Raw genomic sequence first — 16,020 nt, forward strand, 5'->3', positions numbered from 1 at the left:
AAGGAGCAACACATAGGAGTTAGTGAACCTTCTGAAAGGAAAACATGTCACTGGAGTGAAGTGGGTCTATATCACCAAGAGCAATGTCAACAGTAAGATTGAAAGGCACAAAGCAAGGCTAGCTGTCAAAGAATACAAGCAGCAGCATGGAAGAGATTATGCAGAGACGTTCGTGCTAGCTGCGAGGATGGATAAAAAGTGTAGAGTTGTGGCGATTGTCATGCAACATAAATGGAAAGAATATCAAATGGACATAAAATGAACATTCTTGAATGGAGTGCTAAAAGAGGAATTCTATGTTGTGCAACCACCTACTTATGAGGTAGAAGGCAAAGAAGCCAAAGTGTATCAGTTGAGGAAAGCTCTTTATGGGCTGAATCAAGCACCACGTGCATGGTACAATAGGATGTATGCCTACTTGTTGGACAATGGTTTTGACAAATATGATGGAGAGCCTACCCTCTACATCAAAGGGAACGATGGTAAGATTCTTATTGTCATCTTATATGTAGATGACTTGAGTTTTACAGGAAGTGATGATTTCCTCCATGCTGATTTCAAACAAGTCACGAAGAATGAATTTGAAATGACTCACTTGGGGTTGTTAAGGTATTTTTTGGGCATAGAAGTGAAGCAAACAGAAAATGGAATTTTTATTTCTGAAGCAAGGTATGTAGCAGACATGTTGGAGAGGTTTAAGATTTGGAATAGCAAGGTTGCACCAACTCCAACTGTCATGGGGTTGAAGTTAAGCAAAGAAGATTGCAGCAACAATGTCAGTTTGACATTATAGAAAAGTATGATAGGTAGCTTGATGTATTTGACCACCACTAGGCTGGATATAATGTATGTAATGAGTCTGGTCTCAAGGTTCATGGAGACACATTGGAAAGAAGCAAAAAGTATTTTAAGGTATGTCAATGGGACAAAACAATATGTCATTTTGTACACCACACCAAGTGATTTCACACTAGTTGGTTACACTCGTAGTGATTGGGCAAGAAGTGTCGATGATAGAAATAGCACGTCAGGATATGTTTTTCATTTGGGTTCCAGATCCATTTCATGGGCTTCCAAGAAGCACCCGATAGTTTCATTATCAAAAACAAAAGTTGAATATGTGGTCACAATAGCAGTAGCATGTCACGCAATTTGGATGAGATCGATGTTGAGGGATATTCACCATGACCAAGAGAGAACGTCAACTATTTTATGTGGCAACACATCAGAAATTGAATTATCAAAGAAATATTTTTTTTAAAAGATGACTAAGCATATTGATGCCAAATATCATGTTATCAAAGAGTTGTTTGACAATGATGAAATTGTGTTGCAACACTGCAAGTCACAGGAACAATTTGCTGATATTTTCAGAAAGCCATTGGCACGTGAAGGTTTTGTTTATCTCAGAGACTGTTTATGAATTGTCAATGGCAGTAGTTGTTATTAAGGGGAAGTGTTTGAAATATTAATCCCAACCACTACCTTCAATACACTAACATACACCATGCTTGCCCAGTCAACTATTGCACAGTTACGATTTTGTTTGCAAGCAGAAGGACTGAAGTTAGAACAGAAGTACAACACGAACCATTTTGTAACACGTTGAAGAAGTTAAGATATTTAATAAATTATGGTAAATAGATATGGGTAAAAGTTTACTCGTGACTATTTCCCACACTCCACAACACCAACAAGTTCAAAAAACCATTTACTATGTAAAATCGTCCATGCTGTGTATTCATTATTTGCTTTGTCATGTATTAATGTCAAATTTGTATTTTGAGATAAATATGGATGTAAAAGTGATTTTTAATGTTGGGAAACTTAGAGAGCGAGAGTCTATGAGGTAGTGAGGAGAAAAACATGGAGGAAATATTGGTGGGCACGTGAAAACCAACTTTACATACATTTACATCACAACTCGAGTGATGCATAAATCATAGTAAGTCTTTTGTGTTTTTTCACTTGGAGCTGCAACCTCCATTTATCATGCGAATGCATTTCCTTATATTTTAACATATAATATAAAGTGTGGCTTGTTGCGTTATGGTATTAATCTTTCACAAGTAGATTTACCGCAACCTTTCATAGCTTACATTCTTTTGCCATGAATGAGTTATGTATTTTATTAAGCCTATAGTTGTGATTACCTCGACTCAACTGAATTCTCATAACACTTACTTTTCCACAACCGTAATCTGAGCTAGACTCCTCTCCTCTACCCATGTAAAATTCACCTAACATTGTATCAGAGTAGGTTCAAATATCTTAGTATAAAAACAAGTGTTTTTACTAGCACTTAAAATTGTTTTGAGGGTAGATTGTTTTTTAGCATATTTACCAGCAGGTAGAAAGTTTTATTTTTATAGTTCAGAAATGGAAACATCAGGCACAATATTGAATATTTGGTGGAGAATGGTTTTCAAGAACTAGCGGATGCAACAACATACAATACCTTGTCTGAAGAAGAAAGAGATTTGTTGAGGGAAAACAGGAAGAAGGATACAAAAGCTCTGTTCTACATTTTTCAAGCAGTTCATGAAAGTATTTTCCCAAGGGTTGCAGCAGCAACGAAGTCCAAGAAGGCATGGGACACCCTCCAAATAGCCTACCAAGCCATGGCAAAGTCAGGCAACAAAACTGCAAACGTTTGGAAGAGATTTTGAAAATCTTTGTATGAAAGAGTTTGACAATGTAGACTTGTTTTTTACACATGTAATTGGGTTCGTTACTCAAATCAAGCCTCATGGTGAGACACTTGAAGTAAGGTGAATAATTGAGAAAATTTTAAGAAGTTTTCCAGCAAGATTTGATGCCATTATTGGGGCCATAAAAGAGACAAAGGATCTCTCATAGTTCTTAGCAGATGAGCTTCATGCATCACTGGTTTCTCATGAACATAGGCTGAATAGGGAAACAATTTCTTCACTAGAACACGGCTTCAAGACACAAGTTTCCTTTGGTCAAGGTCGAGGCGGAGGAAGATCATATGCTAGAGGAAGAGGGAGAAACCCACATAGAGATGGAAGAATCAACCCTTCAAGCTCCAGTGGAAGGGGCAACAATCAAAATCCAAGTCAAGGCCCAAGCAAAGATCAAGCACAAGGTTACAGGTATGATAAATCTCAAGTTCAATGTCATTACTGTAAGATGTATGGTCATGATGCAAATCAATGTAGAAAGATGGAATATGGCATTAGTAACAAACCAAGTGTAAATTTCACAAAAGAAAATCAAAACCATGATAGAATGTTCTTAGCTTGTAATGTAGCACAAGAAAAAAAAAGTGATATATGGTATATAGATTCAGTGTGTAGCAACCACATGTCATGGAACATAGAATTTTTTTCCAATCTAGATGAAATTCTGAAATATGAAGTGACATTAGGCACTGATAGCAAAGTCTCTGTCATGGGAAAAGGAAGAGCTAATATCCCAACAAAGAAGGGGGTGAAGAAGTACATCGCATATGTTTACTTTGTCCCCAGTTTGAAGCATAACCTCATAAGCATTGGATAGCTCATGTAAAAGGGCTATAATGTTTTCTTCAAAAATAATGTGTGCACAATCTTTCATAGGCCTCCAAGCCTACAATTGATTGTAAAAGTTCATATGACAAACAATATAATGTTTCCCCTAAAATTAAAATGAGATTTGAAGAAAGATGGCGCACAAGCACAACTATCAATGGACTCACAAGAAGATGGAAGAAAGATGCATTTGTCACACAATTAAACTTTAAAGCAGAGGTAAAAGATGAAAATTGGTTATGGTATTTGAGATTTGTACATCTCAACTTTGGAGGTTTGAATTTGCTACATAGGAAACACATGGTGAAGGGATTGCCATTCATAGAAAGATTTGACAGCCTTACTGAAGGATGTATCTTGGGAAAGCGACATAGAGAGACATTTCTAGTAGGAAAATTAGTAAGGGAAAAGGAACCTTTGGAGATTGTCCGCTCAAATTTATGTAGACCAATGAAGACAACATCAATTGGTGGCAGCCACTATTTATTGACCTTCACAGATGACTACACAAGGAAGACATGGGTCTATCTCCTCAAATAGAAAATGAAGTGTTTGAGCGATTTTACCAGTATAGAGCTCTTATTGAGAAGAAATATGGAGACTACATCAAAGTCCTTAGGACTGACAAATGATTTCCTATGTTTTTATAGGGAACATGGAATTCACTAGTAATTTACAATAGGATATACACCTTAGCAAAATGGTGTGGCAGAAAGAAAAAATAGGACCATTATGGAAACGGAAAGGAGTATGTTGAAGGCAAAGCATTTTCCAAATGATTATTGGGCTGATGTTGTCACATGTGTAGCATATATCTTGAATCGATTTCCACCCAAAAGCATCTAAAACATAGTTCCTAAAGAGGCATGGAGTGGAAGAAAGCCTAGTGTCACTCACATTAGATTTTTTGGTTGTGTGGCATATGCACATGTCCTAGATGCGTTGAGGAGGAATTTGGACAGCAAGGGAGAGAAATTTATATTTGTTTGATATAGTGATGAATACAAAGCATACAAGCTCTACAATCCATCAACCAAGATGGTCATAATCAGCAGAGATGTGCAGTTCATAGAAGAGGAAGCATGGGATGGAAGTTTAGAGAAGACATTCAATGTCAAAGCATGTATATCACATGAGGACAAAGAGGAATTGAGAACAACAAGTAATTCCTCAACAATGGCTCCCTTTACTCCTATTCAAGTGCAACAAAGCAATCAGCAAGTAACACCATCAACAAATAATAGGATAGCGTCGTGCATTCAAGCAAGTGCTTCTCCAACCATGCCGCAAAGCGCAACACCAAGTGACATGTCAAGCCCATCTTTAGCAAACACAAGAAGACCAAAATTCAGAAATTTAAATGAAATTATGAGCAAGATGAGGTTGATAGCAACGTTGGTCTGAATTCCTTATTTTCATTGTTTTGTCATGTAGATGACACAATCCATTTTGAAGATGTAGTTAAAGAAGAAAAATGGGTTGCGACAATGGAGGAAGAAATAGAAGCAATATAAAGGAATGCCACATGGGAGTTAGTGAACCTTACGAAAGGAAAACATGTAATTGGAGTGAAGTGGGTCTATATGACCAAGAGCAATGTCAGCGGTCAGATTGAAAGGCACAAAGAAAGGCTATTTTTCAAAGGATACAAGCAACATCATGGAAGAGATTATGCAGAGATGTTCAGGCCAGTCACAGGGATGGATACAATTCGTAGAGTTATGGTGATTGTCGCACAACATAAATGGAAATTGTATCAAATGGACATAAAATCAGCATTCTTGAATGGAGTGTTGAAAGAGGAAGTATATGTTGCATAACCGCCTGGTTATGAGGTAGAAGGCAAAGTGTATCAGTTGAGGAAAGTTCTTTATGGGTTGAAGCGAACAACACGTGCATGGTACAACAAGATACACACCTACTTGTTGGACAATGGTTTCAACAAATGTGACAAAGAGCCTACCCTCTACATCGAAGAGAGTGATGGTAAGATTCTTTATCGTCTTATATGTAGTTGACTTGATTTTTACAGGCAGTAACAATTTCCTCATCATTGATTTCAAGCAAGTCACGAAGAATGAATTTGAAATGACTGAATTAGAGTTGTTAAGGTATTTTTTGGGCATCTAAGTGAAGCAAACATAAAATGGAATTTTTATTTCTCAAGCAAAGTATGTAGTAGACATTTTGGAGAGCTTTAAGATGTAGAACAACAAGACTGCATCAACTCCAATTGTCATGGGGTTGAAGTTGAGCAAAGAAGATTACAGCAGCAATGTCAATATGAGATTATACGAAATTACAATAGGAATCTTGATGTATTTGACTGCCACTAGGCCGGATATAATGTATTTAGTGAGTCTGGTGTCGAGGTTCATGGAGACACCCAAGGAGACACATTGGCAAGACGCAAAAAGGATTCTAAGGTATGTCAATGGGACAAAACAATATGTCGTTTTGTACACTGAACAAGTGAATTTAGGCTAGTTGGTTACACTGACAGTAATTGGGCAGGAAGTGTCGATGAGAGAAAGAGCATGTCAGGATATGTTTCTCATTTGGCTTCAGGAGCCATTTCATGGGCTTTGAAGAAGCAGCCGATAGTTTCAATGTCAATAGCAGAAGCTGAATATGTGGCCACAACAACAGTAATGTGTCAAGAAGTTTGGATGAGACGGATGTTGAGGGAGCTTCTCCATGACCAAGAGGGAATGACAACTATTTTATGCGACAACACATGAGCAATTGCATTATCAAAGAACCCCTTTTTCACAAGAGGACCAATCATATTCATTCCAAATATCATTTTATCAGAGATTTGATTAATAATGATGAAATTGTGTTGCAACACTGTAGGTCACAGGAACAATTTGTTGATATTTTCACAAAGTCATTGGTGCATGAAAGTTTTGTTTATCTGAGAGACTATTTGGGAATTGTCAATGGCGGAAATTGTTATTAAGGGGGAGTGTTGGAAATATTAATCCCAACCACTGCCTTAAATACAATTACAAACACCATCCTTGCCGAGTCAACTATTGCACAATTGCGATTTTGTTTGCAGGAGAAAGGACTGAAGTTAGAACAGAAGTACAACACGGACCATTCTGCAACACATCATAGAAGTTAAGGCATTTAATAAATTTTGGTAAATATATATGGGAAAACATTTACTCGCGACCATTGCACACACACCACAACACCTGCAAGTTCAGAAAACCTTTTGCTATGTAAAATTTCCCATGCTGTGTATTAATTATTTTCTCTATCATGTATTAATGTCAAATTTGTATGTTCAGATAAATATAGATGTAAAAGTGATTTGTAATGTTGGGCAAGTTAGAGAGTGAGAGTATATGATATAATGAGGAGAAAATCATGAAGGAAATATTGGTGGGCAAGTGAAAACCAGTTTTACAGAGTTTTACATACATTTACTCCACAACCCGAGTGATGCGTAAATCATAGTAAGTCTTTTGTGCTTTTTCACTTCGAGCTGCAACCTCCATTTATCACATGAATGTATTTCCTTATGTCTTAACATACAATATAAAGTGTGGCTCGTTGTGTTATGGTATTAATCCTTCACAACTAGATTTACCGAAACCTTTTGTGTTTTACCTTCTTTTGTTGTGAATGAGTTACGTGTTTTATTAAGCCTTTGTGTAGTTGCGATTACCTCGACGCAACTGAATTCTCATAAGTCTTAACGTTTCACAACCAAATTCAGACCTAGAATCGTCTCCTTTGCCCCCATAATTTTTTTCTAACATTTTAGACATTTGATGGATCCAAGTTTAGTCCAATTGAAGAGGCATCGCTTGTTCTCAATTAATCAACTATGGATTTGTTTGAAAATGTGGCCGAGAAGGAAGCAGAGATTATGTATGAACACAATAGTCTATTTGAGAGATTTGCAATTAGGAAAAAACTATAGGGTGAGGTTATAAAAGAACATGAGATACTCGGGGAGTATGTTAAGATGGATTCAGTATTCCATCTCTCATTCATTCCCAAAAAATATAATTATCCTATCAGTGTTTATGAGGATCCATTTTAGACCAAGATTTGGTAGGAAACTTCAGAGGAAAGTGTCTGAGCTAAAAAATGTTTCACATCCACTTCTGAGGAGAGTACCACTGATGGTAAATGGTCCACATATAGTTCTTCTGAGAGTTCTTCAGCACTACAAAATGAGTTCAATAGCTACCTAGGAGACAAACATTATTCCTTGCAACATTAAGATTGTGATAGCATATCATTAGAAGCATATCATCTTCTGAGAAACACTATTCCTTGCAGCATCATGATTGTTTTATCATATCATATAGTCACTCTAAGATTTCTTCAACGCTACAAAATGAGTTCAATAGCTACGTAGGGGAGAATCACTGTTTTCTACAACCTCAAAATTGCGATAGCATATCATCATCTGATAAACACTATTCACTGTAGCATCAAGATTGTCCGAGCATATCATCTTTCGAGAAACATTACTTTCTGTGACATCAAGATTGTGATAGCATATCACCTTCAATATTGACATGTTATTTGGAAGAGTTGGACAACAAAAACAGTTCACATGGAATGAGTTCTGATAGTTTTGAGAGTGAAGGAATTAAATTTCTCACCAGCTTGTTGCTTTGATTGCTTGTCAATTTGAGGGCTTCACTTCAGATGTATCATCAATCCACTATAACCCCTTTAGTCTTGTTAGCAAACTTCCTCTTAAGCAGATGGACTACGAAGAAGAAACAAACTTGAATTTCTCCTTAGAAGATTCTACACATAGATGGATGTAGAATTTGGCTGTTTGAACTCCAATGCAAGTAAAGATATTATGGACAATAACAATCACGACTGTCTCTTCTAGCCTCTTAACCCTGATTCTTATTTTCATGATAATAATGATATGAAAATTTTATAGTCGATAATGGAATTTGAGTGTCAATTGAAGGGTGATAGGACAAGTGCTTCATCGACAAATAAAACAAGTTCACTATCATTGGATAACTCTCAAAAGTGGGGTCGAATGCAATCTTTCTCAGGCAGGAAAGTATCTTCACCTAGTGATGGAAGCATCCCATCTTGTAGAGTTAGAGATTTCATTCATCCATCTTCTAAAGGTATAACTTCTAAGCCTACATCCCAATTACTAAATATTAAGTCAGGAATGGAGTTTGGTTATCAAAACCAAAGCTTCTCACAATCAAAGGTGGAATATGATGGTCACTAAATGAGTGAAAATCAATTTTTTTCAATGGGTAAAGTAAATGATTCTAATAGGGAATTTTCAACATTTCCTAGAGTCAATGGCATACGTACAGCATCTCAAGCCCATTCGCAATCGGTAGGTGGTACTAAAAAGGTTTCTAAGATGGATTCCTCAGCTCTATCAAACCACATAAAAGCAAGCAATATTGGAAAGGCTAGACATGCTATTCCACAAGTTTCAAGTAAATTATCCCTTGATAATATTACAAAACAGCTTGATGAAAACAAATGCAATCACTTTAAAATAATTGATATTGAAATTAAACAGTGGGAGAGAACATAAAGTTCAACAACATTAATTGAAGTTTGTTGTAAAAAAAGTGAAGAAATGAAGGATGACTATTTAACTCCATGTAGTGAGTGTGTGAATCGAGGGAATGATAGCTGGAAATTAATAACAGGTGAAGTATTTTACAACATTCCAAAGCTTGTCACAAGATTCTTTGGATTAGGTGAAGACTCAATTGAGATGCTCATTGGTATGAAAGAATTTGATGGCCAGGAAGGTATTGGAGCACTTACAAGGTAAGTGATACCCTTTCCATCTGAATCAGGTCAAAGACAACAAAATTGTTTCAATGGGAAAGTGCAGAATGTTTCTACTACCTCGAATGCTGAAGGACATGATGAAAGCACAAAATTATCATTCATAGAAAATATTGTGGTTCTTGATAAAGACACTGTGATGGGTTTATGCCTAGCTTTAGATACCAACACAACAATAGTGTTGGCGTAGGCAACAATAAAGTTCATCTTTGGAAATTCAACCACTTTTCAGCAATTGAAAGGTAATGTTTATGTTCCCTCTATATATGACTCTGGGCCAAGTTGATGCAAATCTGATTTGAATGTTTGGATTAGAGGGAATCAAGTTCCACGATTAAAATATTGTAGTTGATGCAAATATGATTTGAATATTTGGATGACAGGGAATCAAGTTCCATGATTAAAATATTGTTGTATTGAAGATTATGGACAACCGATTGGTAATAATGGAGTATATTCAATATGGAATGATGGTATTCTTGCTTGCATCAATTTTTGCTAGATATTAGACAGCAATATGTCACCATTGAATCTAGACAAAATCACAATAAACTCAATGGAGGATGAGTCGTTGCCTAGAAGATTATGCTTGCAAAAATGTGATGAAAATATCAAGGGGATTATGTTGAACAAAGTTTAATTTATTTGGCACCTATGATTCCTTGTGAAAACGTACAAGAAAGAGGGATTCTTTCACTTTTTCCACCTACTGAGATTTCTCGAAACAATCGATCTCTTGTTTCTCTCAAGGAATCCCCTTTTGCAAGAACCAATGAGATATTAAATACCAATACCAAAATTCTCGTATACGATGCCATGAACTCAATAGGAATAATGGAAGGGACAAAATGTTAATCTCATTATAAACAAAAAGTGACTTTAGTAATGTCTTCTATGCAATTATATTTTTTTGTGTGCTAGAGTCCACCAAGGCTTATGGTAATGTTTCTCCTCATTACTCTACATGTTATAGCTTGGATACAAATATGTATACAATATTTTGACATAGTGGTATGACTGGAAAAAATGCTTTACCCATGAACTTTCGTTTGAGCAACATATTTTAGACAAACATATACACAAGTTTGAAATTGTTGCAAGATTGAACACATTTCCTCCCCTCCATCGTCCAACCTTTATGTTGCTATATTTCCTTTGCTACAACATTTATGCAATAGCATCATAGTCATGTTCTATTCCTTTTGTGCATCTTTGCACCTTTAGAGGCAATTTCTAATAATAAAATTTTGATTTAACTTTAATCATACAGTCTAAACCATTCTCTCTAATCTCATCATTTCATATAACAAATTTATTTATCATCTCATTTTATTGGAGATAATTTGTCTAACCCACTCTTTTCTAATTCTAATCACTTCATATCACTCCAAACCTTTCTATTCAAACCCTAATCACTTCGGGTAACAAATATATTTACCAAAAAGATGACTTTTGTTTGAAAATTTGAAATGCCAATGAAATATTAAATATTCTTTTTCAAAATTGTTGTTTTTGTAATTATTAGATATTTTATGTTGGCATGCGATCAATACTTCATAACCTTATCCCAATGCATATTTACTTATTCATTGACCTATTCTTTAAACCTAATAAAATTCAACATCTTATTTTTTTCTTATGTCCCTGTTGTGCATTGAACATCCAAACTAATCTAGCTATGTTATTTAAGAATGCAATTCTTTATTAATAGACATTATCAAAGAAAATAAGGACCAATATTGATTTAAAAAAATGAAAATATTACTCAATAAAATCAAGAGAATTAGTACATCGCATGCCTAATTTCTATGCTTCTTAGAAAACCTTAATATGTTTAATGGGGATAAAGGAGGTAGAGTATTCATGGAGGGAGACTATGATGCTTATTTCTAGTTGCAACACCTCAATTATGTTGAACTTTCAAATAAAAAGAATGGTGTTGCATTTTTTTCCCAGTCCTTAGGATTTTATGTTGGCATTGAGATTTGGCAATTTACATCAAAAGCATATTTGCTTCAAAGTGTATTGAACTCTTAAATATTATTAAGGATTTCATGTGAATTTGGTGAGAATGTTATAGAGAACAATAAAAATAAAATATATGTTTAACCCTATCTTATTAGTCACAGATTTATTTGAATTTTTTTCTTATAATTTATTATTTGATAGATAGTAAGAGGAGGAAAACATGGGATTAACCCACAAAACAATGTTTTATTCATAAAACTTTCTCACATACAACCACAGTGATATAGATCTGGCTTTCACACGCACAATGACCTAACCATGAATCTATAAATACCACACTCACTAATTGTGGAATTATGAGAAACTCTAACTCCACTTTCCTTTTTCTCCAAATAACTAACACTTGAAAAATTCACACTAAATTAGACTTTTCCAAATATGGATTGACCTCAAACTAACTCACACTAACTTACTATTTCTAGTACATTCCCTTAATTATGATCGTATGACCCAACATAAATCAAACATGACTCAACTATTCCTCCTATGCTTACAATAAAAATTGACTTAATCATATTAACTTGATCATGCCTGCTAATGTAAGTCTCTGCGAGGCTTACATTGATTGAATGCTAGATTTTCCTTTTCATTTCTTCCAAATTCTATGCCCTTGAAATTGTTTCAGCTTCACCTTTATCTTCAACTTTTCTTTCTTCACGAAAGGCCCATGCTTGTTCACCTTTTGCTGTTGTGGTTTCTTCTTGAATTTTTTTCTTAATATTATGAAAAATACCACAGGATTCTTGAGTCTCTTTTGACCACTTTCTTCTTCCATAATATACTTAATCTTCTGCACACTATCATCAAGCTTATAACCAAAATTCAATTTACCATTATCATAAAATTGATCACTCGATTGCTTCCATAATATTAACTTATAGTAAAATTTAATTTCTTCAACATTTTCTTCTTCCTTTCCACAAATTTCCATGTCTTTCTGTTCACTTTCATCACAGGCATTGCTTCTTTTTCTCTGTAACGTGCACACTAAAGCTCACCATTAGCCTTTAGGCTTACATGTAAAATCATTATCACTCTCCCTTTTCTCTTTCACCATTCCATTTAATTATTTTATTCTAGCTACTACTTTAAGAGTTTTTTCACCATTCCATTTAATTATTTTATTCTAGCTACTACTTTAAGAGTATCACTACGAGAAATCTTTGTGATTAGCATCCCATTTTGCTTCCCTTTTTAACATAGTTACCGATCAAACAAGAAAATTACCTAGTACCCGTTTTTTTGAGCATTGTAAAAAATCACCTGATTTTGAAAATTGGTGATTCAGAATACATTTTTTATTGGAGCATATTTTTGGCACTTTAAATTTTCTTATGTATTAATTATGAACATTTTTTTTAAATATTAGTGATTTTCATGTTGATTTTAAAAAGTCTTGATGGAGAATCAACACATTTTTTTAACGAGTTTATTTTTGACACTTTAAATTTTTTCATGTATCAAGTATGAATATTTTTTTTAAATGTTAGTGGCTTTCTTATTGATTTTGAAAAATGTTGATGCAACATCAACCCGTTTTGTTTAGAGGGCTTACCTTTTGCACTCTAAATTTTCTAATATATTAAGTGTGCATACTTTTTTAAAAATGTTTGTGATTTTCATGTTGGTAATAAAACATAAAAACAAAAAAACAAAAAATATGACAAACAAAAACTCAAACAATAAAAAGTATATAAAAAACAAAAAAGCACCCATAAAAATGTAAAAAACAAAAACAAAATAAAATTGTAAAAAGAAAAAGAATTAAACAAAAAATAAAAGAATAAATAAAAATATCAAAAAATAAATAAAAAGAAAGAAAATAGTTCAAAAAAACATATAATTTAAAGAAAAAATTGAAAATAACAAAATAGCACATCTACAACAATTTTTTTAAGCTAAAAAAAATATAACCACATAATAACAATAATATTAATCATAAAAAAAACTAAACAAAATTATATATAAAATAAAATTGAAACAAATTTAAATATTTAAATTAAAAAAAAAAATTAAAAACTGAAAAAAAAAAATAATAAGAATTATAAAATTAAAAAAAAAAAAAAAAAACTAAAAATTAAAAATTAAAATTTCAAAAATAAAAAATTAAATAATAATTAAAAATAAATAAATCCCCGCTCAGCAGCTCACTGGTCGATTCCTGGAATTGGCCTTGCTAGCCACTAGGAGGGGTTGTCAATGGACTCACGTGGGGAGGTGGTTGCGTGTAGCCTGCCTATGTGGTTGTGCCCACCACTAACCCTGCCATTGGGTGGAGGGGATTTTTTATTTTTCTTCAATATAATTTATTTATTTATTTTTAATTATTTTTTTAATGGTTTTGTTTTGATTTTTATTATTTAATTTTTCATTTTTTATTATTTTTTGTTTTAATTTTAATTTCTTAAATTGTGTTTTTTTTTTTAGTTTTAATTTCTTAAATTGTTTTATTTTTATTGTTTTTGTTTTAATTGTTTTGTTTTGAATTTTTTTGTAATTTTTTTTTTTTTAATTTTAGTTTAATTTTTATAATTTTTATATTTTTTTACATATTTACTTTTCTATTTATTTCATTTTTTTTATTTAAAAAAATAATGTTTTTAATTTTTATTTTGTAAATTTTTATTTTTATTTTTGTTAAATTATGTTTGTTTTTGGCTTTTTTAGTTTTTGTTTCATTGTTTTGTTTTGAATTTTTTTTAAATTGTTATTATTCTTTTGTTTATTTTTTTTAAATTTTAATATATTTTTCTATAATTTCTTTTTTATCTTTTTAGTTATGTACTTTTTTTTCAAATTTAAAAAAAAAAATGTTCTTAATTTTTTTTTGGTTTTTTTTTTTTTTTGTTAAATTCTATCTATATTTGTTAAATTCTATATACATATCTATATATATCTATATATATATATATATATATATATATATATATATATATATATAATTTTTTATATTTAGAAGTTAATTTTATTTTATATGTTACATTTTTTACAGTTTTTTTTTGTAATTTTTCAGATTTGAATTTTTTGTGATTTTTATTTTTTTTTTCTATATTTTATTTTAGTTATCTTTGAACTGTCGGGGCTTTCCATAGAACAAAGGCCCCAAGCTAAGTTGGATTTCGAATGATGTTGATATTATATTGCTTGTTGAAACTTGGGAGCATGAAGAATCTAAGGTCCTTAACATAGATGGCTTTGCACTATGGTCTACCTAGAACAAGCGATCCTCCCCTAGAGGCATTGGGGGTATAGCTTGTTACAATAAGAGCATCTCCCCCCCTACTAGGATTTATAAAAACGACCCTTACAACCAATATAGTTAGATAGAGATTACTAACATTAATGATAAAGAGGACCTACATACAAATTTGTTATTTCGCCCCCATCAAATCTAACTTCTATAAGAAAAAGTATTTAGATAAAAATAGTCCTTACAATGGTCTAGAGAATGATATTTCTAGCCTAAGGAATGAAGGTAATATCCTTTTAATGGGTGACTTTAATGTTCGAACTTCAAGCAACCAAGATATTCTTCTAAGCAATCATTTCAACCCTAATCCTCTTTGGTTAAACCAAGACCTTACTTTGGCTAGCCGGTACAAAAGAAGCTCTGAAGTCCTCAGGGAGAATTTGTTTGGGGCGGAGCTAGTCAAGCTTTGTAGTGCTCAGGATCTCATAATTTTCAAGGGTCTTAAGAAGTGGCCCAATTCTAGTGAGATGACTTGCATCCATGGGCTTGGTAGCAGCGTAGTAGACTATGTTATTTCTGATCTCCCTTTATACAATGAAATAATAATTTTTGACATCTTAAACGACCACGAACCTCACTCTGATCATAGGCCTTCACTTATAACTCTCAATTTTGTCATGCTTAGAGATCCCATAGGAGATAATCCTTATGGCCAGAAGAACTTAATATTTGATAAAAATAAAAACGATCACTTTCTAAACGAATTAAAAACTAATTTGCTTCCTTTATCTAATATAGACAACATAGAAGACCTCTATCATAATTTTACTACAACCCTCTCATATTCTATTAACAAGTTCTCAATTTAAGTTTCAAGTAATAAAAGAAATAGCAAAACCAGCCCATGGTATGATAAAGATTGTAAAAGTGCGAGGAGAGCAATTAAGGAAGTTGTTGATGAATCTCTTAAAATTGGCAAGATAAAATATACAAAACCATAACTAAAAGGAAAAAAGGCAGTAAATTCGTAAATACAAGAGAATCTCTTACACCTCTCTAAGGTAGCTCCTAGGAAATTCTGGAGGTAGATTCTAACTAGGAAAACTAAAGATAATAACAAAATTGCTTTACATGACTCGAATTCCTATCTTAAAAAGCTTTATGAGTCTCAAAATGTCATGGATAACTATGAAACCCTGCTCACAATGAAAGAATTTTTCTCATTAGAGAACATTGATTTTGGTGTTAAACGCTTGGCAAATGGGGAAGCTAAGGAGATTGAAGATTACCATGTGGAAATCTTAAAAATTGGAGGTCTTGTCCTCATCCTCCACATCCACAAGATTTTCAATCAAGCATTCAAGCAAGGGTTCCTTAAACCATGGACTCAGAGCCTCATTATCCCTATTTTTAAAATTGGGGATACAAATAACCCCTCTAATTATCGGA

General features: G+C 33.2%; 1 pseudogene; it reads right to left on the minus strand.

Annotated features, from left to right (window-relative positions):
* LOC149208789 (bifunctional nitrilase/nitrile hydratase NIT4A pseudogene) overlaps positions 1-16,020 on the minus strand; it is a 150,743-nt pseudogene that overhangs the window by 10,895 nt on the left and 123,828 nt on the right.

The sequence above is a fragment of the Pinus tabuliformis genome, chromosome 1_2, assembly GCF_031772625.1.
Source record: "Pinus tabuliformis cultivar Carrire ecotype Pingquan chromosome 1_2, CPIR1, whole genome shotgun sequence".
Lineage (NCBI taxonomy): Eukaryota > Viridiplantae > Streptophyta > Pinopsida > Pinales > Pinaceae > Pinus > Pinus tabuliformis.